This window comes from Archocentrus centrarchus, chromosome 1 (genome assembly GCF_007364275.1).
Source record: "Archocentrus centrarchus isolate MPI-CPG fArcCen1 chromosome 1, fArcCen1, whole genome shotgun sequence".
NCBI lineage: Eukaryota > Metazoa > Chordata > Actinopteri > Cichliformes > Cichlidae > Archocentrus > Archocentrus centrarchus.
Window position 1 is genome coordinate 19,085,372 of NC_044346.1, and position 27,583 is coordinate 19,112,954.

The 27,583-nt window shown below is 40.5% G+C and overlaps 1 protein-coding gene across 2 annotated transcripts in view; it reads right to left on the reverse strand.

Annotated features, from left to right (window-relative positions):
* ctnna2 (catenin (cadherin-associated protein), alpha 2) overlaps positions 1 to 24,852 on the reverse strand; it is a 379,156-nt gene extending 354,304 nt beyond the window's left edge. Inside the window, exon 1 of one of the 2 annotated variants that reach the window (XM_030740562.1) lies at positions 24,519 to 24,842. The gene's annotated coding sequence lies outside the window, so the exon portion shown is untranslated. Of the gene's footprint in view, positions 1 to 24,518 lie in introns of both variants that reach the window. The other variant, XM_030740571.1, reaches the window with a different exon arrangement.
* Between the last annotated feature and the right edge of the window lie 2,731 nt (positions 24,853 to 27,583).

The following is a 27,583-nucleotide window of genomic DNA, read 5'->3' on the forward strand; positions in this document are numbered from 1 at the left end:
TCCGCTCCATTGTTTCCTGTGGCCTATTGAGGTCACTGGAACAAAGGTGTGAATGGGGGTTGAGACGTCTGGGAAGGGAGCTCAGGACAGCACTGTAAGCGGGGGAAAGTTGGTGACGTAATCCACCTCCTCTGTTCAATGATGGTTGTTCACAGTGGACATAGATGGCTTCTTTCACTCCTCTTTCAAACCATCTGTTTTCCCTGTCCAAAATGTGAACATTGGCATCCTCAAAAGAGTGCCCTTTTTCCTTCAGATGCAGATGTACTGCTGAATCTTGTCCTGTCGAGGTGGCTCTTCTATGTTGTGCCATTCGTTTGTGAAGAGGCTGTTTGGTTTCACCAATGTAGAGGTCCGAGCACTCTTCACTGCACTGAACAGCATACACTACATCGCTGATCTTGTGTTTGGCGGGTTTGTCCTTGGGATGAACCAGTTTTTGTCTTAGGGTGTGACTTGGTTTGAAGTATACTGAGATGTCATGCTTGGAGAAAATTCTTCTGAGTTTCTCTGACAAGCCCGACACATATGGGATGACAATGTTGTTCCTCTTGTCCTTCCTATTCTCTGTAGTTTGTGTTTGGCCTTCATTCCTGTGCATCTTAGCTGATTTGATGAAGGCCCAGTTGGGGTAACCGCATGTTTTGAGGGCTTTCTTAATGTGTGTGTTCCTTATGCTTCCCTTCTGCCTTAGAGGGAACACTTTCCGCACGGTGTTGTAGGGTCCTGATCACCCCAAGTTTGTGTTCCAGAGGGTGGTGGGAGTCAAAGAGGAGATACTGGTCTGTGTGTGTGGGCTTCCGGTAAACTTCAATGTTGAGGCTTCCATCTTCCTCGATAAGCACCGCACAGTCCAGGAATGGTAACTTGTTATCTCTGGTGTCCTCCCTGGTAAAACGTATGTATTTATCCACTGAGTTAATGTGACGAGTGAAGGCTTCTACTTCATGTGTTTTGATTTTGACCCAGGTGTCATCTACATATCTGTACCAGCGGCTAGGTGCCATCCCTTTGAAAGAACCAAGAGCTTTACTTTCCACTTCCTCCATGTAAAGGTTGGCTACAATGGGAGACACTGGGGAGCCCATGGCACATCCATGCTTCTGTCTGTAGAATCCATCATTGTATTTAAAATATGTTGTGGTAAGGCAGAGATCTAAAAGTGCACAAATCTGATCTGGGGTGAGGCTGGTTCTGTTCAGTAAGGAATCGTCTTCCTGTAGTCGTCAGAGATAACAAGTTACCATTCCTGGACTGTGCGGTGCTTATCGAGGAAGATGGAAGCCTCAACATTGAAGTTTACCGGAAGCCCACACACACAGACCAGTATCTCCTCTTTGACTCCCACCACCCTCTGGAACACAAACTTGGGGTGATCAGGACCCTACAACACCGTGCGGAAAGTGTTCCCTCTAAGGCAGAAGGGAAGCATAAGGAACACACACACATTAAGAAAGCCCTCAAAACATGCGGTTACCCCAACTGGGCCTTCATCAAATCAGCTAAGATGCACAGGAATGAAGGCCAAACACAAACTACAGAGAATAGGAAGGACAAGAGGAACAACATTGTCATCCCATATGTGTCGGGCTTGTCAGAGAAACTCAGAAGAATTTTCTCCAAGCATGACATCTCAGTATACTTCAAACCAAGTCACACCCTAAGACAAAAACTGGTTCATCCCAAGGACAAACCCGCCAAACACAAGATCAGCGATGTAGTGTATGCTGTTCAGTGCAGTGAAGAGTGCTCGGACCTCTACATTGGTGAAACCAAACAGCCTCTTCACAAACGAATGGCACAACATAGAAGAGCCACCTCGACAGGACAAGATTCAGCAGTACATCTGCATCTGAAGGAAAAAGGGCACTCTTTTGAGGATGCCAATGTTCACATTTTGGACAGGGAAAACAGATGGTTTGAAAGAGGAGTGAAAGAAGCCATCTATGTCCACTGTGAACACCCATCATTGAACAGAGGAGGTGGATTACGTCACCAACTTTCCCCCGCTTACAGTGCTGTCCTGAGCTCCCTTCCCAGACGTCTCAACCCCCATTCACACCTTTGTTCCAGTGACCTCAATAGGCCACAGGAAACAATGGAGCGGAGTCCTAAATTGGTTTCAACTGAAACCACTGATTAAATATGACCCACGCCCTCTTCACACCTGGGCACATGTGTTCACGCACATGATCAATAGAGGGTCATAACCACCTCCAGGGGACTACGCCCACAGGGGTTTAAATACCTGGGTCTCTCCACCATTTGGTTGAGAACTGAAGAAGCCTTTCGGATGAGAGGTGAAACGTCTTCAAGAAACAAAAAGAAGTCCAGTCGCCTTTTTCAAGCTCCAGAGACTACTATGACCTGGATGACTGAGAATCTACACAGACACTCTGAGCAAAGCATAAAAAAAAAATGTTGTTTGATCTTTTACTTTCTTCTTTTTCAAATGATTCTTGGAAAAAGTGTTGTGTACACCTTTATTATTGCATGTATAATTTACATATGTATATGTTTTATAATCGTAAGACATAGGCAAACCACCAAACAAAATGGCTTGAGTCTTTTATCAATTATAATGACCATGTTATTCCATGGCTGCATGCTTACTTTATCAGGTGGCTGCACTGGTACCAGTACAAATGAGTATTAGGGCCACACTGAGAAAAAAAAAAGTGCATTTTGAGAATAAATTCAAAATTTTGAGAAAAAAGTCGAAATACTATTTTGAGAAAAAAGTCGAAATGTGCAGATTAAAGTCGTTTCAAGTCAAACAACTGCCACGCCATGACTGCTACACCTTCCAGAATGTCTTGTATTATGAATTAGTGAAACTACACTTTAGAATCGGTTTTACTAACAAGGAAATGATTTCTCTTTTAGTACATAAACATGAAGTAGTGATAAGTATGAGGATGTTAAAGAGAGTGCGCAGAAAGCTGCATCTATGGAGCTAAATTGGGGCCATAAAGTTTGTTCGAAAAAAAAATTTTGAAAATGATTTTGAACCCGAAAAAAGAAAATTTAAACAGGAAAAAGAAAAAAAAGTTTGAAAATGAAAAAAAAAAATTTTTTTTTTTTTTTTTACCAGTTTCCCATCTTTTTTTTCAGTTGCAAAACTTTTATTCATTTTCAAACTTTTTTTTTTTTTTCAGTTGCAAAGCTTTTATTTTTTCTGGTTTTTTTTTTCGGGTTCAAAATAATTTTTCAGTTTCAAATTTTTTTTTGTGAACAAACTTTTTGGCCCCAATTTAGCTCCATATGCATCGGCTCAGAAGGAAAAACCACAAAAACTGGCAACGGTCAGATGCAAGGATATCTATATATAACAATTAATGCACAGCTCTTTGTTTTGTTATCATGTTGTTTTTTTTCTTTTTTTATGCTTGGCTCTTTGGTGTTTGCACTGTTTCATTTCTCTCTCACTTTACACTCCTTTTTCTTCTTCTTTTTTTGCACCCAACATGTTTGCCACACGGACATACAGCACACACACTGCCATACAGGATACACAGTCATGCAGGACACGTACACATGCGCACACAAGGTCATGGAGGACACATGCGAGGACGCGCGCACACATCTTTAGTAAACACACAACACTTCACCTGTTAATCTAAACATGAGCACGCTCAAGTTTGTCTCATGGAATGTACGCGGAGTTGGTTCAAGGGAAAAGAGAGTGAAAATTATTAATCGGTTAAATGATTTACAGGCTGACGTTGTGTTTCTACAGGAGACACATGTGTCCAGAACATCTGCGCACACACTCTCCTCTCCACAGTTCCCTCACATGTACTCAGCCTGCTACAACTCCAAACAAAGAGGTGTAGCCATATTGATTAACAAAAAGATAAACTGCATCATTAGAAATACTACATCAGACCCAGAAGGTAGATTTATAATACTCAATTTAACTATTCAAAATATAGATTTATGCATTGCTAGTATATATGGGCCAAATGTTGACGACCCCTCCTTCTTTCATACCTTCTTCACTTTGCTGTCCGATCACTCTGACACCACACTTATAATAGGAGGAGACTTCAACCTGGTACTTAATGCAGATATTGACAGGCTCAGTACAGCAGTGAGTCAGAGGAACTGGCAGTCTGCAGACATTCTTAAACAGTACATGAAGGATTTTGGTCTTTGCGATGCTTGGCGTTCACATCACCCCACTCTGAAAGATTATAGTTTCTTCTCACCAGTACACAAGTCTCACTCCCGCTTAGATTACTTTTTAGTTAGCAGCTCCATGATGATGGATATCACAGACACTCAGATTCACCCTATCACTATCAGTGATCATGCACCGGTGTCTATGTCTCTGACACAGAAAAGAGTCACACCACCAACCAGGAACTGGAGATTTAATACATCATTACTTAAAGAACAAGATTTCATTAATTATTTCAAAAAGGAGTGGTCAGCATATTTAGAAAATAATGATCAACCTGGAATATCACCATGTGTTCTTTGGGAAGCAGGAAAAGCAGTAATGAGGGGCAAAATAATATCTTACTGCTCGCATAAGAAAAATAAAGAAAAAGCACTTGTGTTAGAATTAGAACAGAAAATTAAATCTTTAGAAACTGCCTATGCCGCTTCACCACAAGAACATATAATTAACAACATGAGGAAACTAAAACTGGAGTTAAATGAAATAATTGATAAAAGGACACAATTCATGTTGCAGAGGCTGCGTTTAGAAAACTTCGAACATGGAAATAAATCTGGAAAATTTTTGGCTAACCAGTTAAAACTAAATAAAGAAAAAACAGCCATTTATTCTATTAAAGACTCAACTGGTAATATTACCCACGACCCACAACAAATAAATAACTCTTTTAGAGACTTCTATGAAGCCTTATACTCATCGCAGATTAATCCATCTGATGCTGAAATTGAAGAATATCTTAATAACATTAATCTACCTAAACTAAATGATGAACAGGCCGCGACTCTTGATTCGCCTCTTTCATCATCTGAATTTTACGAAGCAATACAGCATCTCCCAAATAATAAAGCCCCAGGCCCAGATGGTTTTCCAGCAGAGTTTTATAAAGAATTTTGGTCTGTACTAAGACCCTCTTTTCTCAGAATGGTGGCTCAGATTCAGAGCAATCATGCGGTCTCTCCAAACATGAACTCTGCTAACATTAGTCTACTTCTTAAACCAGGCAAAGACCCCACACTCCCATCCAGCTACAGGCCAATCTCTCTGATTAATGTAGACCTTAAAATAATTTGCAAAGTCCTTGCCAGAAGGTTAGAAAAAATCACTCCATCTATTATACATCCAGACCAAACAGGTTTTATCAAGGGTCGGCACTCTGCCAATAATACACGCAGACTGATAAATATAATAGATTACTGTTCTATTAATAAATTAGAAACCACAGTTGTCTCTTTAGATGCAGAGAAGGCATTTGATAGGGTAAATTGGAAATTTCTGTTAGCAGTTCTACACAAATTTGGATTTGGTTCATCCTTCAAAAACTGGATCAGAACATTATACAGCTCTCCAAATGCACGTGTTAGAACAAATGATCTTATTTCCCAAAGCTTCAGTCTGCAGAGAGGCACCAGACAGGGCTGCCCACTTTCTCCTTCACTCTTTGTCATTTTCATTGAACCACTAGCAGCAACAATCCGACAAAATGTAGATATTAAAGGAATTCAAACAGAAAACACAGACCGTAAGATAAGCCTTTATGCTGATGATGTATTACTTTTCCTTGAGAACTCACAAACTTCTCTTCTAAAAACAATCACACTTATAGATAAGTTCTCATCTATATCAGACTACTCCATCAATTGGAGTAAATCAAACGTTTTACCTCTAAATTGTAATTTTCAGAACACCACGACCACCTCACTACAATCTGGCAATATTAAATATTTAGGTGTTAATTTTTCCCCCAGGCTGTCAGACCTGGTACGGTTGAATCATATTCCTCTATTAAAAACAGTAGAGGATGATCTCACACGTTGGAACTCTCTACCTATATCTATCATGGGGAGAGTTGCCACAGTAAAAATGATGATTTTGCCTAAAATCAATTATTTGTTTTCACTGATCCCTAATAAACCTTCTGTTGCCTGGTTTAAATCTCTAGACTCAAACATTTCAAAATTTTTGTGGAAAAATAAAACCTCAAGAATAAGTTTAAAAACTTTACAAAAGCTAAAATGCAGTGGTGGTCTAGAACTCCCAAACTTTTATCACTATTTCTTAGCCAATAGATTATAGTATATTTCAAGATGGATCAAATCAAGCCCTTTAGACAGCCCATGGCTGGATTTAGAACAAACACTCTGTGGAAAAGTGAAAATCTCTGACTTACCTTTCATTAGCGTCAGTATTAAACATCATAGCGGTTTTAAAAGTCTTAACATAAACACCTCTCTGACAGCCTGGTGGGAATTCTTAAAGATAACAAAGTCTTCACTTATCCCATGTGAACTGACACCCATTTGGAACAATCCAGATATATGTCAGAAAAAAACAGTACTGAACTTCTCAACATGGCAAGAGAAAGGAATAAAGAACTTAGAACATGTTATTCACGATGGGACCTTTATTTCATTTGAAGAACTTATTTCCAAATATGAAATTAGCAATAGCAAATTTCTCGAATACCAGCAGTTGAGGTCTATCATACAGGCAAGGTTTAATTTAAATAATTTAAAATTAGAAACCCCTGTACTGGTAACAGAATTTCTAAATCTTTATACCCCTAAATTACTATCAAAAATATATAAGTTATTATTAAAAATTAATGATTCAATATCCCTCCCAACTACAAAATGGGAGCGAGATCTTTCCATTAACCCAGAGGAAAACTTCTGGACACAGAAATGTTTAAACACTTTCAAAATGACTAAAAGTCCGAATTTACAACTTATACAATACAAAACTCTCCATAGAATACATTATACAGGACACAGGATGTTCCAAATGGGCCTCAGAGACACAAATATATGCACCCACTGTTCAGGCAACCATACTGAAAACTATATGCATGCAGTTTGGTCTTGTACACCTGTTCAGAGGTTCTGGCAGAGGATATGTGAGGAATTATCCACATGTTTTAATTGCGATATCCCAACATCACCAAAACTGTGCATTCTAGGTGATTTAAGTGAATTAAACATGGAAACAAATATATCACACATAGTTCTTACTACCTTATGCATCGCTAAGAAAACTATCCTCATGAATTGGAAATCAAAAAATGATTTATGCGTTACTCACTATAAGAATCTACTTTTAGACCACATTAGTCTGGAAAGAATGTCTGCCACCTCTAAAAATCAACTGGCAAAATTTGAATCTCTCTGGTCCCCACTGATCAGCTCCATCGCATGATGGGGGTGACGAGCTGTGGTCTAGTTTCATGGCGCACCCGGTGGGGGGGTGGGGGGGGGCGGGGGGGGCCTGGGTGTCTGATGGCTCTGGCCTGGAGGCGGTGGCTACCGTTTTGTGGTTTCTGTGTCCGGGCCCTGGTTGTTGGTGGTGGGGACTTGGATGGTGCTCTTATGGTCGTGGGGTGTAGATCTCGGGGTCCCGTGGTGGCGGTGCTGGTCCCGTCCGGGTGGCCGGCTTCCTCTGTGGGGGCCGGGGTGCGGGGGTCGGGGCCCTGGTGCCCGGGGTTGCCCGTTTCCTGGCTGGGCCCCTCCCTGCGCTGGAGGAGTCTGTGCCCCCTTGGGCGCGCCGCCGTGTGGGGTGGGTTGGCTGTGTCAGGGTGTCTGGCTGGCATTCCGGGATTCGGGGTGCCCGCCCCCATGGGGTGGTGGGGCGCTCAGGTGAGGGAGCAGCAGTTGCCCCACACGGGGCCGGTTGGTTCTGACTCAGGACCACTGTGTGCGTGTGTGTGTATGTGTGAGTATGTATGTGGGGGTGTGTGTCTGTGTGTGTGTGCGTGTGTGTACGTGCGTGTGTATGTGTGCGTACGTGCGTGTGTGTGTGTGTGTGCGATATTTGTTGTCCTTTGTATGCATGTGGGGTGTGTGTTGTGTCCTGTTTGCAGTGGGGGCAGTGGGTGCCGGCCTGGAGTACGGTGGCGTCCTGGGGGTGCGGTCACTTCAGGCCCTGGACCTGCCTTCCCTGGGCTGCGGGGGGGTGTAGGGAACTGGGGTGCCTAGTGAGCCAGTAGCTAGCTGGCTCTCTTCCTCCGGGGGGTAGTCCTCTGCCTCCCGGTCATATTTATCCTGGCCCCTCCCCTCCTCCCACTCAGTTTAACATCACATTATGCACACATAGGTTCTCGGGGGTGGGGGGCTCGTGCTGCAGTGAGTAGGGCCATCACCTCGGCTCTGCTCGCTGTGCTGCGTGATGTCCCACTCCTCCTTTTTTAATTGCATTATACAGCTCACAACACATCATAGTACATATAGGGCCTTGGGGGGCAGGTGTGTCACACAGTGGTTAGTGGGTGGCACTGCTGAGGTGGCCCCACTTGTCTGTTCACTGCTGCCTGCACCTCAATTTTATTTACATTTTAGACATTGAGGGCCTTGGGGGGACGGTGTGGATGGGCGCTGTTATTCAGTGCTCATATTACATCTGTCCCTCCAATTTTAAAAGCACTGTAGTTTTCACACAGCCATACACATTCTTCTCAGTACATACATTCACATCACCCCCCCAACACGCTGAGTGGGAGGAGGGGGCGGGCGGGCCTTCTCACACCCCGGTTCCATGCACCCCGCCTGGGATGGGGACTGGCTCATTGTTCGGGGCTGGGTTGGCTGCTTCCCTGGGTTGCCGCTGGCTTGGTGCTGGTACCCGCTCTCCCACATTAGGTGTCCATGTATGTTACATGTGCGTATGCATGAGTGTGTGACTGGTGCATGCGAATGTGCGTGCGTGTGTATGTGCGTGTGTGTACATGAGGGAATGACTGGTACGTGTGTGTGTGTGTGTACGTGCGTGCTTGTGAGAGTGTGTGTGTGTGGACAGCTGGGCCTGGGTTGGTGGCTTGCCAAGCCTTGGCACCGGTGGGACACGGAGGGTGGGAGTTACCCCTCCCTACCGCTCCACGCTGCTCCCCACTGGTCGTCACTGCCGCCCCTGGGGTGTGGGTGCCCGTGGGTCCCGGGATGTGTGGCCGGATGTCTCGGCATGGTTTTTGGCCTGCTCCCTTGGCGGCCGTGACCTGGGGGTGGCTTGGGCCTCTTTGGCGCGTGGGGGGGCTCTGCCGGGTGTCGGGCTGCTCTCGGGCGCTTGGGGCCTCGGGGGCCGCATGCCTGGCTCGTGCTGGGGGTGCCGGCCTGCCGGGGGGGGTGGGCTGCCCGTCGTCTCTGGCTCTCTGGACTCTAGCCCCTGGATTGTGGGGGTTCCGTCTGTAGCCTCCCTCCTTCCTCTTCTGGGGAGTGTACGCGGTTGCCATCGGGATGTGTGGCCCCAAGTCTTCTGAGCTCCTGTGCTGTGGATGGCCTGGGTCCCCTGGGTCCTTCCCTATCTACCTCTGGATCGCGGGGGGCATGGTTGCAGTTTCTCGCCCTCATTATCGAATACATTGCATGACAAAGGCGCATACACACACATTACTACAAACAATAAACTTGTGTGTGTGTGTTTGTGTGTGTGTGTATATGTAGGTGCATATGGGTGTGTGTGTGTGTGTGTGTGTGTGTGTGTGTGTGTGTGTGTGTGAGTATATCAACCCCTTTTATTTTTTTTATTTTTTTTTTATTTTTTTTTTTTCTATCTCCTTTCTTCCTTTTCTCCCCCCCCCCCCCCTTTTCTCCCCCCCACCTCTTGTTCTTGCCCCTTCCTTGTTGCCTGTCAGACTTGGCATGAATAACTAAATAAAAAGATAAATAAATAAAAATAAAATTGCAAACATTAACAAGAAGAGCCTATAGGAAACATATAGAGCTGTTCTTGTCAAAGCAAATATGTTTGGTACATCAGTGCATTCGGATCATCATTCCGATTGTGAAAGATGCCAGACATGACAGGCTAAAAAAAAAAAAAATTAAAAAAAAAAAAAAAAAGATGCAAGGATATCGATGGTTCCATCTTTTTGCAGTACAGAAGGGATATGCAGAATCACAAGACAGCTGATCAGGTTGTTTCATCTACCCAAGGCTTTTTGTAGAGAGTATAGCTGCTGTGGCCGTTATTTGACTTGAAATGACGACTTCGACTTTTTTCTCGAAATTTTGACTTTATTCTCAAAACGCTTAAAATGATCTATTTTTTTCTCAATGTGGCCCTAACACTCCTTCGTATACTAGCAAGCTAAATATTTCAGTAGTGCAAAAATAATTTAGTAGCACACACAAGTACAAAGTTTGATATGTTTTATTGGTTGAAAACATTTAATACTGGTCAAAAATGCATTTATGTAGGTTGACTGCCAATACTGGTTGTTTAATTAAACAACGTTCCTACTTGAAAGAAGCCTCACAATGTAATGAACAAATTATTCACTTTTTAACATCAACCTTAAGTTAAAAAAAAGTTATTAAAATATGGCTATTCAGTTTGAAACTCTGTTTGGCCAACAAAAATAAAATCTAATAAATAAAAATAAATATGAATAAAAACATAACCAACATAAATAAATAAAAGTGATACTTCTCACATTTAATAGACAAGCTGTGTGCCTTTTTACAGTCCTGCATTTAGCCAAACAGGTGCCGGAGCACACAAAGGGTTAAAAAACATTGGCCTAGGCAAAAGAGCCAAAATGTTTTTTCCGCCTCTCATTTGCAGCCACAAACTGATTGCAAATTGACTGCTTGTCCAGTAAGTCAAGTTTATCCTATATATGAAAGTAAACTGACAGCAAGACGTTATAAACAAGCCATATTCACAGCAACATTCCCAACAAGCCGTTTTACCTCATTCAAAGAGTTTCTGGCTCCTGCCGCTGTCTCCCCCTCCCAAACACTCAGAGCCATTCAGAGCGGGGCGGGGGGAGTGCAGTGGCATGACGTTATGTTGTGCCTTCAAAATAAAAGCACGTGAGTTAAAGATTTTTCTTCACCACGGTGTAATTTTTGGGTGGGACAAATGCGCCTGTCTCCAATATTGGGGGGGGACACGTCCCCCCGTCCCCCCCAGTTCCTACGCCTATGCCTCCAGCTACCAAGCCTGCCTGTCCCGTCTATGTTCTACCAGCCACCCTGCTCAACTCACTCTGCTAACAGCCCAAATCTATTTCTCCCAGCCTGAATACAGTCATGTCAGCTGCAATTCACTTTGAGTTGCCTCCCCACTCACCACCTCTGCAACATTTAAACTGTCCCTTGCGTTATCAAAATAAATCCTGTTCCTATTCATTCTTTTTTCAGTCCTTCTTTTGGGTTGACTCTTCCGTTCTTAGCAGATAAATGTGGCACAGTGCAATGCATCACTCGTTCACAGCAAATGAATTAAAATAACCATTTATGTTGAAGTCCCATGAGTTACACATGATCTATCTCAAACTGATAAAATGGAATATTCTAGCTCACTACACTGCTAAAATGTGATTTTAATTGGTGAGTTTCTCCTCTGATGGTCTTAAAGGCAGAATCACAATCAAGATGCCACCCTGCCTCTTGTGCGTGTGAACATGGATTAACTTCACTATACTGAATGTATTAACAAATGAGGTTAATACATGATAAGCATTTAAAGAGCAAAGAAATTAGGACAAATTCAAGTGTTAAAACAAGTGGGGATTAGTCCTATAAATCCAATATTTGCATTTAACAACACTACATTTATACAAAAATGCAAAACAATAAAGATGCAAGGGTGGATGCTGAAGCATATTTTTTGTTCCAAGCCCTTGTTCATCATGTTGACAGCAGTTTTAATTCAGTACTTCAGTACTGCCTAATTCCTACTAAAAGCACGAACAAGCGGTTGAGTAAAAAAAATTCTTAGTACAAGAGGAAAGTCCTTGAGATTGAGTTTGCAAATACTTTTAACACTCAAAAGGAAAATTACAGACTTTTCCTTACTGCTAGATCATAAGCTAAACTCTCCGACATAGAAAGTTAGCAGAGAGTCAAAAACACATTAGTGTTTATAGGGCTGAGGCATTTAAAATGCATTTTAAACACTATATATCAGTGATTTTAAAATAGCGTATACTACATATTTTTCTCCCTGCAAACACATGCATATTATTCAAAGATAAAAAAGCCTGCAAAAGTTTAAACTCTGCTTGCAGTGCATAAAATGGGCATCAGAGCTGTTATACCCTGCAACACCAACTTTGTGACTGCAATCCTTGTCCTTTGCCATTATGTGAAGTTAATATGCCAACACTGCACTGACCCAGATTCAGAGCAGAGTTAAATACATGCACACAGATGCGTGGAATCTCTAAATGCAGAAGTCAAGGCTCAACCTGTCATATCACTGCTCTCCAGAACTATGTTCTTAAAGTGGCCAAAAAAGACTGATCAAAGTAGAGCACAACCTGTGAAATTCTCAAAGCAGTCATGTTCTCTTAGGAACTCAAAACCCTTTTTTAAAAAGCATAATGTGCACAACGAAAAGCTGAGTTAAAACGTCTTCTGATAACCTACCCACAAGTGACTGGAAGTGAAACCTCAAAAGGAAATATTACTTTTTTAGATGTAAGTATATTGTACTTATCAGGATCTGTTTGAGAGGTAACCCTAGAAATACACCAAAAGAAAACAGAATAATTACTGATATGAAACTTTAAAATAACGTGTTGGATAACTAGTGAATTTAAAAGTTTAGTTTTTATTATCAGAACTAAAAAAAAAAGATGAATAGAAGCTTTTATTATTTGATATTTGTAATTTCATTATTTTTGTATGTGAGGACAGTCATCACTGTGATAGACTGTTAAGAAGATGAGTTTATACCTGGTGGAAAGCATTATGTATTTTAAGATGAATACTTGAGTACTTTACAACTAATATCCAATTCTTAAAAGGATGAATAGGCACTGTCAGAGCAATTATCATTCAACCTTCCCTTTAAAGGGTTACTGACATTTCTCCTTTCTACTGCATCTAAAACAATACATCACACACAGAGTCAAGTCCATCAATGCTAAAAAAAAATCTTAACTGAGTTTTACTTATAATCCATTTGTTAATCTCTTGCCTATCAAACAATAATTAGTTTTTCTCATTTTTCAATGTCCCAAACCAGAGTAAAACAAGTAAATAAATACACACATAAACAAATAAATATTTGGGCCTGGACAATTATAAAAACAACAAAACAAAAAACAAAAAAACAAAAACATGAAATTCCGTGTTAATACTGATGTTTAAAATTTTGATGGAAAGCTGTTACCAAAGGTTTTTTTGTTTATTTGGTTGTTTGTTTGTTTCATTGCTTGTTTGGTTGGTTGGTTGTTTTTTTTTTATTTATCCTAAATTATGTGGCAGGGAAAATAAAATCATCATTTACTGTCATCTCATTAATTGTCATCAAAATTTAGCAGCTATATCAATACATTTCCAGTCTAATATTTTTGCTATATTAAATGGAGTAGGAAAGACTGGGCAGTTTTTAATCTATTCATGAGACTTTATATGTTATTTTTTTTTCATTTAAAAGTTCTGTCTCCCCTAACTAGCTAGCCCTGTCCTTTGCTGTTTTTCGCTATCTGCTTCTGTCCTCTGTCATTCAGCTGCCTCTATAGCTAGTCTGTTCTGGTCCACAGCCCTGGAATGTAGCTGACAGCAGTAGTGCTTGCACTGCTTTCCAGAGATTTGCTGCAAACCGTAGGGCCATGCCAACTAGATCTTGCAGCATGAAGAGAACTTTGACATGCTGCTATGCCAAGTATAGAGCAGAAGGAGGTCTACAGACCCACTGGAGAGGCAGCTGCATGACATCAAGGACCACCACAGCCTGACCAGACCAGCCTGCAGATAATGAAACAAAAGACGAGGCCTGCGAGGGCTAGCTTGTTAGCACTGACTGAGCTTTCAAATTTAAATTCTTACATATAGCACATATACTGTAGAATTCTATGTGGCAATTAGTAAAATATGGAGTTATGTACTTAAAATCACAGATATTATTACTGGCTGCGTGGCAGCCCATGACAGTTTAGTTATGGTTTAATATCTGGGATTAACCAGTGACAGCAGTCTAGAGTAAATAGGTCACATGTAAATAAAGGTTTATAATCCCACATCAGACATGGGGTTTGTGTGTGGAAGTAGGATACAATTAGAATAAACATGCATGCAATCATGCAAACTTTTAAAAACATAAGATAAGCTCTACAATCCATCTAGAGCACGGGTCTCAAACTCCAGGCCTCGAGGGCCGGTGTCCTGCAGGTTTTAGATGTGTCTCTGCTTCAACACACCTGAGTCAAATATAGAAGTCATTAGCAGGACTCTGGAGAACTTGAATGCATACTGAGGAGGTAATTCAGCCATTTGATTCAGGTGTGTTGGATCAGGGACACATCTAAAACCTGCAGGACACCAGCCCTTGAGGCCTGGAGTTTGAGACCCCTGATCTAGAGGATAACTAACAACACTTTACTGTATTATTTCAATATTGTCAAAATGCAAAAAATTTGAAAATAAATAAAAATACTGTGATTCGGGGAATAATACCTGATTGATGTTTAAATTTCAAATACTGCAGAACTTAAGCACAGAAATGTACCTCCAAAATGAAGAAAAAAATATTAAGCCATGGATGTAAAAAAAAAAAAATCTACTGAGCTAGGTGTCTTTTAGGAAGGGAGTTTATAATAATTTAGAAAATGTCCACAGGATAGATTTCACCCAACTTTATGAAATCCTGTCACCATTAGTTTTAGTAATGGTTGGAGGAAATGACAATATGCTAGGTGCTGCAAGTGGAGAAAACTCATTTTCCAAGTGAGAAAGTGATGGAAAGTAATAGCAAATAAGCCACTGGACTCCATAAATGTTCTTCATGGATGCTGAACATGTAAGCATGACTGGCCATGGGTCAAGTTTCCCATTGTCATTCCCTTAATATCTTTGGCGTAGCTCTGTATGTTGCAGTAAAGCAACACATTGGTCATTGTCAGGTCAGCATGGAAGACACAGTGTGCTTGTCTTGCCTTGATGCACATAATGAAAGTAACGGGTTTGTTAGAGTCCAATATGAAGACTTTTAACTGCTATCAGGAGCTCCTGCCCACATTCATATTTTTATGTTTTGTGCTTCTGTGATTTTGTTAATCAATGTTGTATTTAATAAGATACATATCAAACCAAAGAGTTTTTTTTAGACGTCATTAAGAATACTGGCATCATGTATCTGTTAAAGAGACACAAGAGCGGATATGGAAAAATTCCCACAAAAGTGGCAACACACATGAATGACATGGAGACAGACAGACATGTTGATATTTAAGACTTACTTATTAGACTGACATATCCCGTGACATAACCCATTGCTTAGTGAAATCCTGCATTAAAGTCTCAAGCTTTGGTTTTCTGAAACCAGATGAACAAGTAACAGTAATAGTCGTAAAATCAAAAATCTTCCTGATTTGTTTTTTTGTTTGGTTTTTTTTTTTTGTTTTTTTGTTTTTTTTGGGGGGGGGTCATTTTAAGCTTTTGTAATGTGTAAAAATGGGTAACTGGAACAGTGGGCTAATAAAATACATACGCTAAGTGAACTCTAATAATTTTTGGCTAAAAATAAATAAATAAATTTCAGAGTGGGAGGTCAACCTATTCCCAGCAGACCGCCGGGGTTTTAATACACTGGTGGAAACTCTGGGACATCACAAGCAAGAGGTGGCTGTGACAAAGTCACATAGTATCAAGTTGTCTTTTACAAGGTAGCATAGTTTGCAAATGGAATCATGTTGTAATCAATTAGATAACCTATAAACTAATTAGGAAAGCGCTTACTTAGTTCATATATCATGTGAGCCAGGTAACTGTTTTGCCATAGATTTCAACAGAATCTGGCTTCATTTCTGTTTTATTTTAACCAGAGAAAAGAGCTAATGTGATCAACATCCAGAGGAAGGGAGTTTGGCCAGGGTTAACTAAAGGCTGACCAAAGCAAACTACAGAGACATCCTTAAATAATTAAAAAGTATTTTGGAGCACTGAGAACCTGACTAGACTGGACCAAAGATGTACCAACGGGACATCTAAGCCCACAGCCAAGACAATAATAGAGTAACATGACTAGAAACTAACTGAACTGAAAGTTTCCACTGAAGTTAGAAGGACACTAGTGTCTCCTTTAAAAATTGACAGTTACGATCACTAACCCCTTTAAAGTTGTAAAGCGGCTGTTTAATAATGGGTAACTGAATGACTGTAAGCAAGAGAAAAAGCAGCAACAGTACACCAAAGTATGAGAATAATTTCTGAGAAATTGGGAAAGATGCTCAAAGCTGCATTCAGCCACTGCACTGTAGGGCATTTCTGCGAAAATCAGTAAGCAGCTGCAGATTCTAAGCCTTTAACACCCCAGTTTTTTGGTTTATTTATAGAAAAGATCCATCTTATCAAATTAACTTTTGAGGGTGGGGGTGTTATTTCCCCAGCCACCCATTCCAAGCTTCTAGGCCTAAGCTATGAATGTATTGCCCCTGGTCAGCATATAGATTTTCTGTAAGAAAAGAGAAGAAAAGCAGTCACCTAACAATAGAAAAGTTAATTCACCAAGACAGAGCACACACACTGTGGGGGAGGAGCTGGCCAATACTTGGGGCCCATGCTGGTCCCAGATGTAGATGCGGTGGGGGTGTAAAGGGAGTCCGAGAGAGAGAGAAGAGAGGGCCCAGAGGCACAGAGCGACTGAGAAGATGAGGGACTTGAAAGCCCTCTAGCAAGACTTTCCACACAGCCTTGTTATTGATGATCAAAACAATAAGGTCACGTCATAGAGGATAGGGACAAAGCAGAAGGCGAGAAAGAACCTTCTAGCACTGTAATTGTGTTGACACGGCACTGCATTGGCTAGAGAAGTGACAAATCTGCAAGTGTGGATAACCCCGAATGTCCGAAATCATACACAGTTCACCAAACAACATTGTCAGTGCTCATTCATTAATGCCTACATGCTACATCTACAAAATACACCAGATTCCTACAGAAGTAAAATTTATCCCTGGTGTTGAGGCTGACTGAAACTAATATCCTCGTTCTCCTTAGAACATCGTTAATATCTGAACAGATAAAAAAGTAATTACATTTGTAAATGTGGATAAACTTTAATATCCGAATCACTCCAGAAAAAAAAAAAAAAAGAAAAAGAGAAAGCAGCCCTCTACAGGTGATAAAGTGATCCATATCACCTGGATAAATTCTGGGAATTAGTCTGGGCTTTGTTGTTACTTCATACACTCAAACTGATAGGGCCACCAACTGACAAAAAGAAAAATGCTATTAACAATTCAATTGTGTCAGAATCAATAACCTTTCCCGAGAGACTGTGACATCTGTGGGAGGCTGGGAGAGACTCATTGTAACAGTAGTGAGACTCTTGGCAGCAGCGTGGTATAACACTCTAGTTCAGAACCTCTATGAGAAAAGGTGCTGTCTGTCCTGTGAAAAAAATACTTTCAGTTCTTAGGGGAGAACTGAACACTCCGAGAATGTTTTCCACTGACACGGCTAAAATTTCATTACAGGTTGGTTCCACCTCTTAATTAAAGCTGTTATCGAAGAACAGCTTTAATTTTGTAAAGAGAGCTTCTTGGTCTTTATGCTTTGACGATTTCCACTATCTAACCAGCAGTTCACTGTGAAATATGCAGACTGCATTTTCCCCAGATGCAAGTGTATGTTCTCTTAACAAAACACATTATTACAAAATTTTGCGCTTATCACTGAATTGTACAAAACAAAAACTTGCTTTTGATACAACTTGCATCTGGTGTTAGACCCAGCTGCTGCCACACTATCCACTCACAATACAGTAGGCCTATACTGTGTGCCAACCTAAACTAGGGAATATAAATGACCAGATATTAGTTGAACAACAAGGTAAGTGGTTTTTGAAGCAATGAGTATGTGAGAAAGAATCAAAAAAAGATGAAAAGTCATCTTTAAAACACACCACTGCCATCCTTGTTTACTTTTGGAAGAGTGACTCACTGAAAAATATGGCTCACGCATTTCACTACTTTCTGTGGCCAGTTGTGCGGAAATATTGGCCCCACTGTTTTGCAGATTTCCCATCCTTATGCTGACCTCCCATATGAATTCACATCAGTTAAATGAGCTAAAAAAAATTGGGTTAACTGTAGCAGACTACTTATGAAAGAATCTGGTTTACCAGATGGCCACCAAAAGTTTCTCTCATTTTCTCCAATTTTACATGGAGCTTAACATCATGTTTAGAAGAGAGTTCTTATGCAAAAAACCTGATGGGCAGTTACAGCTGCTGAGTCTATACAAGCTATATGCTTACAGGCAGCTGGCCACAGCAAACACAATATCTGTATGAACAGAGTAAAGCAGATCAGCGTGGCACAAAGGGAGCAGCTCCTGTGAAACTATAAGTCCTGAACATTACATCCTGATATCAACTTGACACTCCACACTAAAGGGATGAAATGTTTACCAGTAAATTTCCCATCAGTAAATCCTATCACTTCAGATTTATATTATCATTAAAAAAAAAAAACTTGTCATTTGTTTTGAGTCCATGAAAAACCTGGCAGAAAGCAGTGACAGCTGTCTGGATATGTTTCAGCCTGAGAAGATGAAGACTTAAGTGTAGTTGGGTTTTTTTGTTTGTTTTTGGGGTTTTTTTTTTAATGGAATGCTGAAGGGAATTTTTTTTTAAAATTAAATGAAAATAAGGGAAAAATAAGGTTTTAGGTTCTAGTTCACTACATTGTTACGGGACTTTAAAACAGGGAATTGTAATGGTCTGTCTAACCTGCTAATAGCTTGTCAATGTAAAGTTAAGCTTTCAGTGTTATCCACTTTCCTTAAAGCATGCTCTGCTGCTGTATGCATTGCTTATCTGCAGACTCTATTCACCCACTGTGCACAGTGTACAATGCAATGTATAATAGTCTTGAGCTATCCACGCTATGCATCGCAAGATGAGTTGAACTTTAACTGTATTATTTTTTTTATTTTTTTTATAATTCCCTCAATTTTAACAAGATCTCCAACACCGCTGACTGAAACGCAGCCCCTAACCACGACAGAGCCTCCACCGTGTTTTACAGACAGCTGTAGTCACTCATTGTTGTACCTCTCCCCTGACCTCCTCTGCACTTAATGAAAAAATTTTAAATTTGGATTCATCACTTTGTAAGACCTGTTGCCACTGATTTTCATTACACTTCTTGTGTGATTGCAGCCACCATTCATTTGAGATCATTTCTGATGAGGCTTCAGCAAACAATAAATAGATCAGCTGAAGGGACAGGTGCATCTCTCCGGTCCTGTGTCAGGACTTTCCTGTATTTTTTCCTGTTTCTTAAGGACATGACTTTCATATATTGTTTGTCTACTGTAGATAGTTTTTTTTAGGCCTGCCAATTTTTCTTTTGTACTCCACTTGTCCGGATGTTCTAATTTGTTAAGGATATTGCACACCCATTACAATTGGCTGAGATATGCCAATACAAATGTACTGGCCAAAAACATTTTACTTCTGTAGGAATACTACTTTTTACTTGTTAAACTCTGTTATCTTTGGCATTTTTTTAAGTTTAAATTAAAGAAATTTGAATAAATTATATGTTTTTGTGACAGGCTGCAAGTAACAAAGTTCCTAAAGATACAATTTAAAACTGGTGTCTCTTGTATGTTTAAATGGTCAGTGTTAAGTGGCCTAACAAACAAACAAATAAAACATTCCTCTGAAAATGGTCAGGTACAAGGACTGGAATGAAAATGAGTGAAAAGGCAGCTAAAGACATACTTTGGCAAACCTTCAGAAAGCCCAGAGAACTGTTGCTCAAGACCACTTTAAAAGATAACAAGAACGTCTGGCTCCTTGGAAGCAAAATATAAAGAAATGAGGGATCGCTCAAGACTTTTGCATGGTACTGTTGGATAACTGATTATTCTAAATTGGCCATGGATGTGGATATGAGCATGAATAATTATCTGCCTCTCTGTGTTAGTGCTGTGATGGACTAGCAACATGTCCCTGGTGTACCCTGCCTCTCACCCTGTGGCAACTGGAATAGGTCCCATGGCCCTCTGCAACCCAGAACTGGATAAACAGAAGAAAACAGATAGATGGCTATATGGATGGTTTTTGTTGTTGTTGTTTGTTTTTTTTCATATATTATCACACTTTGATTTTGAAGCCACCCCACACCTTAAAATCTGTGAATATCTGTTAGCAGCTTACAGTGACTAAAAGGGCTGGATTCCTATAATTCTGAAGTACTGTTAAAAATTTAGCTGCAACCTGAATATAAGATCCAAGTTTCCTAACATTAAAATTTAACAATCATTCCCACGCAAGTCAAGCTGTGATGACACAAGAGATTCACATAGACTGCACTTTTCATTTATTCAAATTTTATTAGTTTCTTGAGGCTTCTGATGGCTTCCAACACTTCATAAGCATTTTGTGTATGTTTTGAGGGGAAATGTTATTCAACCACACCCACTCACAGACCATCCACAGTAATTGAGATTGGGTTGATTGATTTTTTTTTTTTTTTGGTAATGACAGTCTTGTAAAGACGTAAGCTTGGCTGGAACACTATAAATGTTCATTGAAACTACCCTTTTGCAGGCATTGTTGGTGCAGTTGTGGTCTTTTGCAGAATAATAGACATGAAAAGTAACTTAAGAGAATGCCCCTGTTCTTTGTGGCTGGGCCAAACTGCTGCTGACACTATACTTTCAAGCACTGCTGGATCATCTACTTTATTGTCCCCCTTGAAACAATAAAGATCTCATTCCCTTTTTTTTCCTTTACAGTCTAGAGTGAGATAATGTTATATAAACAGTTAAGTTTTAATCTAACCAATGTAACATATGCCAGTGTCATATACAATGGAGTAGGCTTGAAAAAAAAAGTTATCTGTCCCCACACAGACCAATAACACTGTTACAGCAACACAATATTATGCCTTGAAAATAGAAGAAAATAAATGCTTAGTGAAAATGCCTACTGTATGGTCAGTGAAATTCTACATGGAGGCACAGCACGGTAATATAAACCCCAGTTTTAGGAGTTAAAATCGACGTTGTGGACAAGTGTGCTACAAGTATCGATTGTTTGCTGTTGTTGTTATTGCCTCATCCTTCATCTCTTAAACACCATCAAATATTTGTGCAAGAGCTGGAGTGAAAGAGGGCTTAAGAGGAGAAGCAGTCGTGTTCCACTTAGCGGGGAACCATGGCTACCTCAAAGCTCTGCTTCAGTATAACAACAACAGGGGATTCCATGGTAGTCAGCCAATATCACTTCCTCTCCCAGGAGACAGGGTACACAATGCACTTCTGGCTGCCATTGATTGCATAGTCACACCCATAAATTATGGCCTTTCCTTATCCCCCAGTGACAGAAACAGGATTTATATTGTAAATGACATACAGTAAATGAGCCAAAACCTTTCGATGATTGCATAAAGATGGCTGGAAAAAATATCTGTAATTTCTAGTCAGAACTAGCTCAAATTAATTTTGCTATACAAAAGAAATCTCTTTGATTATGTTACCTTTTGTGTCTGTACAAGTGATTTTGATTCCAAATTGTTTATGAAAGCGATAGTATGGGTTCTTTGAAGTGGTGGTGTATGAGGTACTTATCCACAGCAAGCGTATTCTCCCACATGAGACTGCAGCCAAAAAACAAGCGTAGTTTGGGGAGGGCCAGCGGGCTGGACTGCTGAAGCCGGGGCCAGCAACAAACTGTATTTAAGACAACTAAAAGAAGCCCATCTAAATAAAAGAATCAATATCAGTTAAAGCATTAGCTGTATTATTTTCATCACATTGCCCCACCATCAGATAGCTCTTTCAGCTGGGAAACAGAGAAAATTATATCCTCTTATATACTCTCTTAAAAGCCAAATAGACTGCTTAGACAATTATTAGACATTTTGAGATTCTACAGATATTTGCTCACTGGATAGATATTAGGTTTCATAATTTGGATATTTGTGTTTGTTTTGTGTATGTCTATCCTCTCAGCTTGAGTGTCTGACAATCCTTTCACTCATGGCAGCTATCATCATGCTTCAGCTGATCTCACTGTTGCCTATTTAGTAACTGTTCCACTAGATTTAGAGACTTTTTGTTCTCCTTTTCAAAAAAAAATCACAGCAGACACACCTCATCTACAGCACTACACTGCATAGGCTTCTGTGCCGGTACTCCAATCTGCTTCTCGAAACTAGGGAGTGCCAGTATACATTATAGGTAATACACTGATTAAGGGTAAGTACCTCATACAACACTACTTCAAAGAAACTGAGCTTCCCCTTTAGGTTTTTCCAGAGGATCAATGTGATTAAAAACACTGTAAATACACAATGTCATACTGCTGACTTAGCAATGGTTAAAATGACAACAAATATCACAAAGGTTAAATAAATAAGCCCTGCAGAAAGATGGGGTCTAAGGCAGATGGTTAGACAGTGATACAAATATGCAGCTTTTCCCAAACGGCAGAACAGAGTCTGTCCATGGTTGGCAGCCTAGAATCACAGCTCTTGCTTTGGCTGTCTCTTGTCAGTATTTAGTAAAAGACATATTTGCTTATAGTGCATAGTGCTCATAGTTTTACAAAGCAAAATGACTACAGCTACAAATATTCTTTCTCATGACACAATATCAAAGGACAGGAAACGAAATAAGCAGTGAAATCACTAGCTGATTATTTGACACCTGTTCTTCAGGAGAATTTTGTGACAATTTTGTCAACAATTTTGTTTTATCATTCAGGTTATTTTGCAAGTAAAACTGCCTTGTCTTCATTTCATTTAAGATAATTTATCCTCAATCCTTAATGTATATAATACCGTTAAACATTAGATTAAAACTGAATGTAAAAGAATTGTGCATAGTATTACTTACTGGGGGGGGGTTAGACTAAATAAAGACTAAATAAAAATGTGTTTATTACCTAAACATGGAAATAATCATTATGGGTGTAATCATTATGACAGCTGACAAACACAACATGTGCCGATGTCTTCAGAGGACACACAAAGAGTCTTTCCTGAAGCTTCTTCTCTTAAAACTCAAAAGCTTAAAAAGTCATAACTTTAAACAAGAACCTGTTTGTTGCTGTTTTTGTTTTGTTTTTTTTTTCCACTTACATTTAAAGTAGACTGTTTCATGCTGCCCATTCTAGGAAATGAAATGTTAGGGTAAACTTAGGGAGAGACCCGCATAGCCCCATCAGTGTCAGCTCAGCATGCCTCCTTGCCAATCAAAAGTTCAGATTCTATATCGAGCCACTGTGTGAACTCCAGAGGCTTCTGGGATCTCATATTTCTAGTTACTGGAAGGGAATGTAGCAAACTACTCTGGGTCACCAAGCAGGGTAATAAATGAGTGCAAACAGCACACACACACACACACACTTAAAATTTAGCAAATAACCATAGACATTTCTTTATAATATGCCAAAGCCCTCACTCAACTTTATGCTATTCATATAAATACCAGACAACACGTTATGTATCAATGCTTCCCCTGAATATAACGCTTTATTCCACTCTGCCATAGTGAGAATTCTATGCACAAGTGAGCAGTTTTGTTGTTTGGTTGGTTTTGTTTTATACCAAAAAAAAAAAAAAAAGCTTACTAAAACAAGCTATTCTCGATTTCAAAAGAGCAAACAGACTTGACGTTAAAGTATGGTTTGCACTTGCAGGGTTGAGACAAAGCAAAGCTGTGCAGCGTCAGTTTGCCACTTGACATCCTCGGGCAAAGACGGCGTTAATAACGGAAGCAAAATCAGCTGCGAATCAGTAATAAGACTTCAAACGAGTGACGAGTGAGTAACCGCCTCACTTAAACAAAGAGGATTAAAATTTATCTAAGAAATGCAACAGTGCTGTAAAAAAAAAAAAAAAAAAAAAAGACACGGCGGGTCCATGCTTAACATTCTCAGCGTAAAAGAAGAAACCTTAAGCAGCCCCTGAATTATTAAACCGCTCCCAATGCAGATGTGGGTCCGTTATTTTACCAGCAATAAAGTAGCCCGGTGTCTTTTAGCTTAGCAAGTATACTAGCCTAGCAGCCGCCTAGCATGGCTCTGCCCCACAGACAGGCTTTCAGCACTGGGTTCACTGGATAGCAGCGCTCGGAGTGCGGTTTAGATAACGTTAGCAGAGTGGGCGATGCTGAGATTTTTAGCTAATGGGAAATTTCCAGCTCAGCATGTAAAAGTCTCTTGAGCCTGCTGTGTTAATAATGAAGTGTAAAGTCTTTCGGTGCGGGGTTGTATTTAGGCGCCACGCCAAACTGGCTAAAAAGCACAATGATGAATGAAAAGCCGGACCTCGCCTAAGCTAATGTTAGCAGCACGGCGGGTCAGTCAGTGCAGCAAGTGTAATGCTACCAGTCTGCTAGCAGCAAAATCTCTCAGCTGACAACTAACTACGCACCTTTAACCGTTGGAGATGACACCTCTTGCAGGTCCACAAACTACTCGCAGCGCCTGTTCTCACTGAGTATTTCCCCAAGAAAAAAACAAAAAAAGCGGGGAGTGGGGGGGGGGCCTCCTGTTCAGTTAAGCCAAGGCAAAACGTGCAAATCGACTCAGTCCGGACGCTTTCCTCAGGCTTGTGGTGCTGAATCTAAAAGCTACACGCTTCTCTGTGTCTCGGAAATGCCTCCTCCTCCTCCTTCTTCTACAGCTCCCTGCGAAATAATGACCCCTCCCAGTGCTCCAACCACTACAACGGAGTAGGCAGGTGCAGATGATGGTGCGCTACTAACGGAAAGCCTTGCAACATAGTGGACTGTGTGTGGTAGATTCCAAGGCTGTCAAATCAGGAGAGGCTCCGTCGTTGACGCATGCGTGCTTCCTGTGTGTGAGCGCTTCTGTTATGAGAGTGTGGGAAATCTGGGATTCTGGGAGGGGGAGTGCAGCTGTTAGTAAATTAAGAAAAATGCAATTAATGCCTGTGTTTATGACATCTTGCATTCATAAAGATAAATAAATAAACCCCGATTCAATAAATAAGTACAGTACTAGTAGGCTGTGTGGATAACACTAGGTTAAAATAGCCACGTGTGTTTTACAGTATAAAGTTAGCACTGAATATCACAGACACGGTAGGCAAGCGGAACTGGTAGTGTATGACAGCTCGAGGACGACCAACAGCGCGCCTGATATATGAAAAAGTAATGTGTGTCTGGCAGTTAAAACAGTTTTGAATTATTCACTATTTTTTTTCCATTTATTTTTTTTTTGTTTTAAAATCACACTGTTTTCTGAGTTTGCTTGTTTTAATTTATTCATAATTTAAAATGTACACCTCGGAGTACGTTTTACAATTTTGTTTAAAAAAAGCAACACTGTGTGAAGGAAACTAATTCATATCCCAGTCGAATGAACATATGCACCAAAGCTTTCTCATGCTTGTGTTGACAGATTTTCCTGTGTATTTTTATTTTATAGCCACCATTTCAGTAAATTTCTTTTTTTTTTTTTCTTTTTATTTCCGTTAACTGCAGCTCTCTTTTTCAGGGCTAATCTTCTGGCATTCTTTTTTCCAGGAAACCAAGTGTGACAATGAGCCACTGTGCACAGAAGGGCCCTGAAGCTGAAGCAGTAATTCTCTTATTTACATCTGTACTTTTCCCACTGCGCTTTCGCTTTCTAAGAAATACTGCAGAGGATGAAAATCAAAAATCTAAGGTGAGCCTAACGGCAATGAGAGCTCCCACTCCTGCTGTTCTCAGTGATCTGTGAAAAACACAATAAAAAATATGTGCAAACTGCATATAGATCCCTAAACTTTGCACACCTTTAAATAAATGTCACTATGAAGTTAAATGTTTTTTGACTGCAAGCAAATCTAATCAGATCCGTCTTATCTGCATATCCAACAGTTCAACAGTGTCCTGAGTTTATTTTAGCACATTTCTTATGTAATTTTTAATTACATAACATTTTTTATGTAAGAGCAATGATGTAGGGCTAATCATTTTCATATATGTTTCACATATAGAAGCAAAACACTGATCCAGGCATTTAATTTTGCACCATTATAGTGGCTACAGTAAAGCCACTAAAAAAATGTTATAAAGCACCGAAAATATTTTTCACTTAATGGCTATGGTACAACCGATAGGTGCCTAGTGATCCCACGCTGTCATGTCAGCACCTGCAGTGTGCAGTCATAGAGTCTATCTAATCACCCACAAACGCTGAAATTAAAACATCATGTTTACTTTTTTTAACGTTTTTGTTGTTTACACTTAAAACACGATTCTGTCATGTAACATCTGTGTGGCAGGCAGGAAGGAGGACCCCAATGCAGGATACACAAGACGGAAGTAAATAACAACTCAGCTTTATTGGCTGGCGGAGCAAACTAAGGGCAGGGCCAGACAGGACCAGAGGCACAGAATAACAAAATTAAACTTAACTTGAATCTCCAGAAAACACACAGCAAGGGAACCATTAGATGATGACGACAACAGGCACTGAAAACACTGGACTTAAATACACGGGGGACTGATGAGGGAAGAGGAAACAGGTGGGAGCAGAGGTGACGCTGATTACCAAGACGAGACCAGGGGAAACAAAACTGAATACAACCGACAGGGACCAGACAACTATCAAAGTAAAACAGGAAGACAGGAGAGGGAAACAAAGACACAGACTTGACACCGGGAGAACATAAGGAACTAGAAAGCAAAACATAACCAAACCCCGCAATCAAAACCCAAAACAAAACAGACAAAATTAAGCAAACCAAAAACACAGGGTCCAGTGGACCCCGGACCGTGACAGATTCAGTCAGTGAAGCAAACAAGTGTGCGTGACATACTCTTTTATAACGCTTTAATAGTACAACTGTTTGTTTGTTTGTATGCACCAAGTTTAGCAGTGCTTCCATTTTCATTGTATGCCTGTGCTTACAACGACAATAAAGCTGATCTTAACTTAATCTTAATGAGTTCTCTGCTCTGCAATAAAAGTCATTACTGCAAGTACTGATCTTTGCAGACAACATTGTGATCTGTAGTGAGAGTAGGGTGCAGGTGGAAGAGAGCCTGGAGAGGTGAAGGTATGCACTGGAGAGAAGAGGAATGAAAGTGAGTAGAAGCAAGACAGAATGCATGTGTGTGACTGAGAGGGAGACAGGTATAACAGTGTAGATGCGAGGAATAGAGGTAGTGAAGGCAGATGAGTTTAAATATCTAGGGTTGACAATCCAGTGCACAAGAGAGGTGAAGAAGAGAGTGCAGGCAGGGTGGAGTGGGTGGAGATGAGTGTGAGGGGTGAATTGTGTCAGAAGGATCGCAAGACTGAAAGGGAAGGTGAAAAGATGGTAGTGAAACCCTCTATGATGTATGGTTTGGAGATGGTGGCACTAACAAAAAGACAGGCAGCAGAGCTCAAGGTGGCAGTGTTGAATATGCTAAGATTTTCATTGGGAGTGACTGAGAGGAACAGGATTAGAAATGAGTACATCAGAAGGACAGCTCAGGTCCA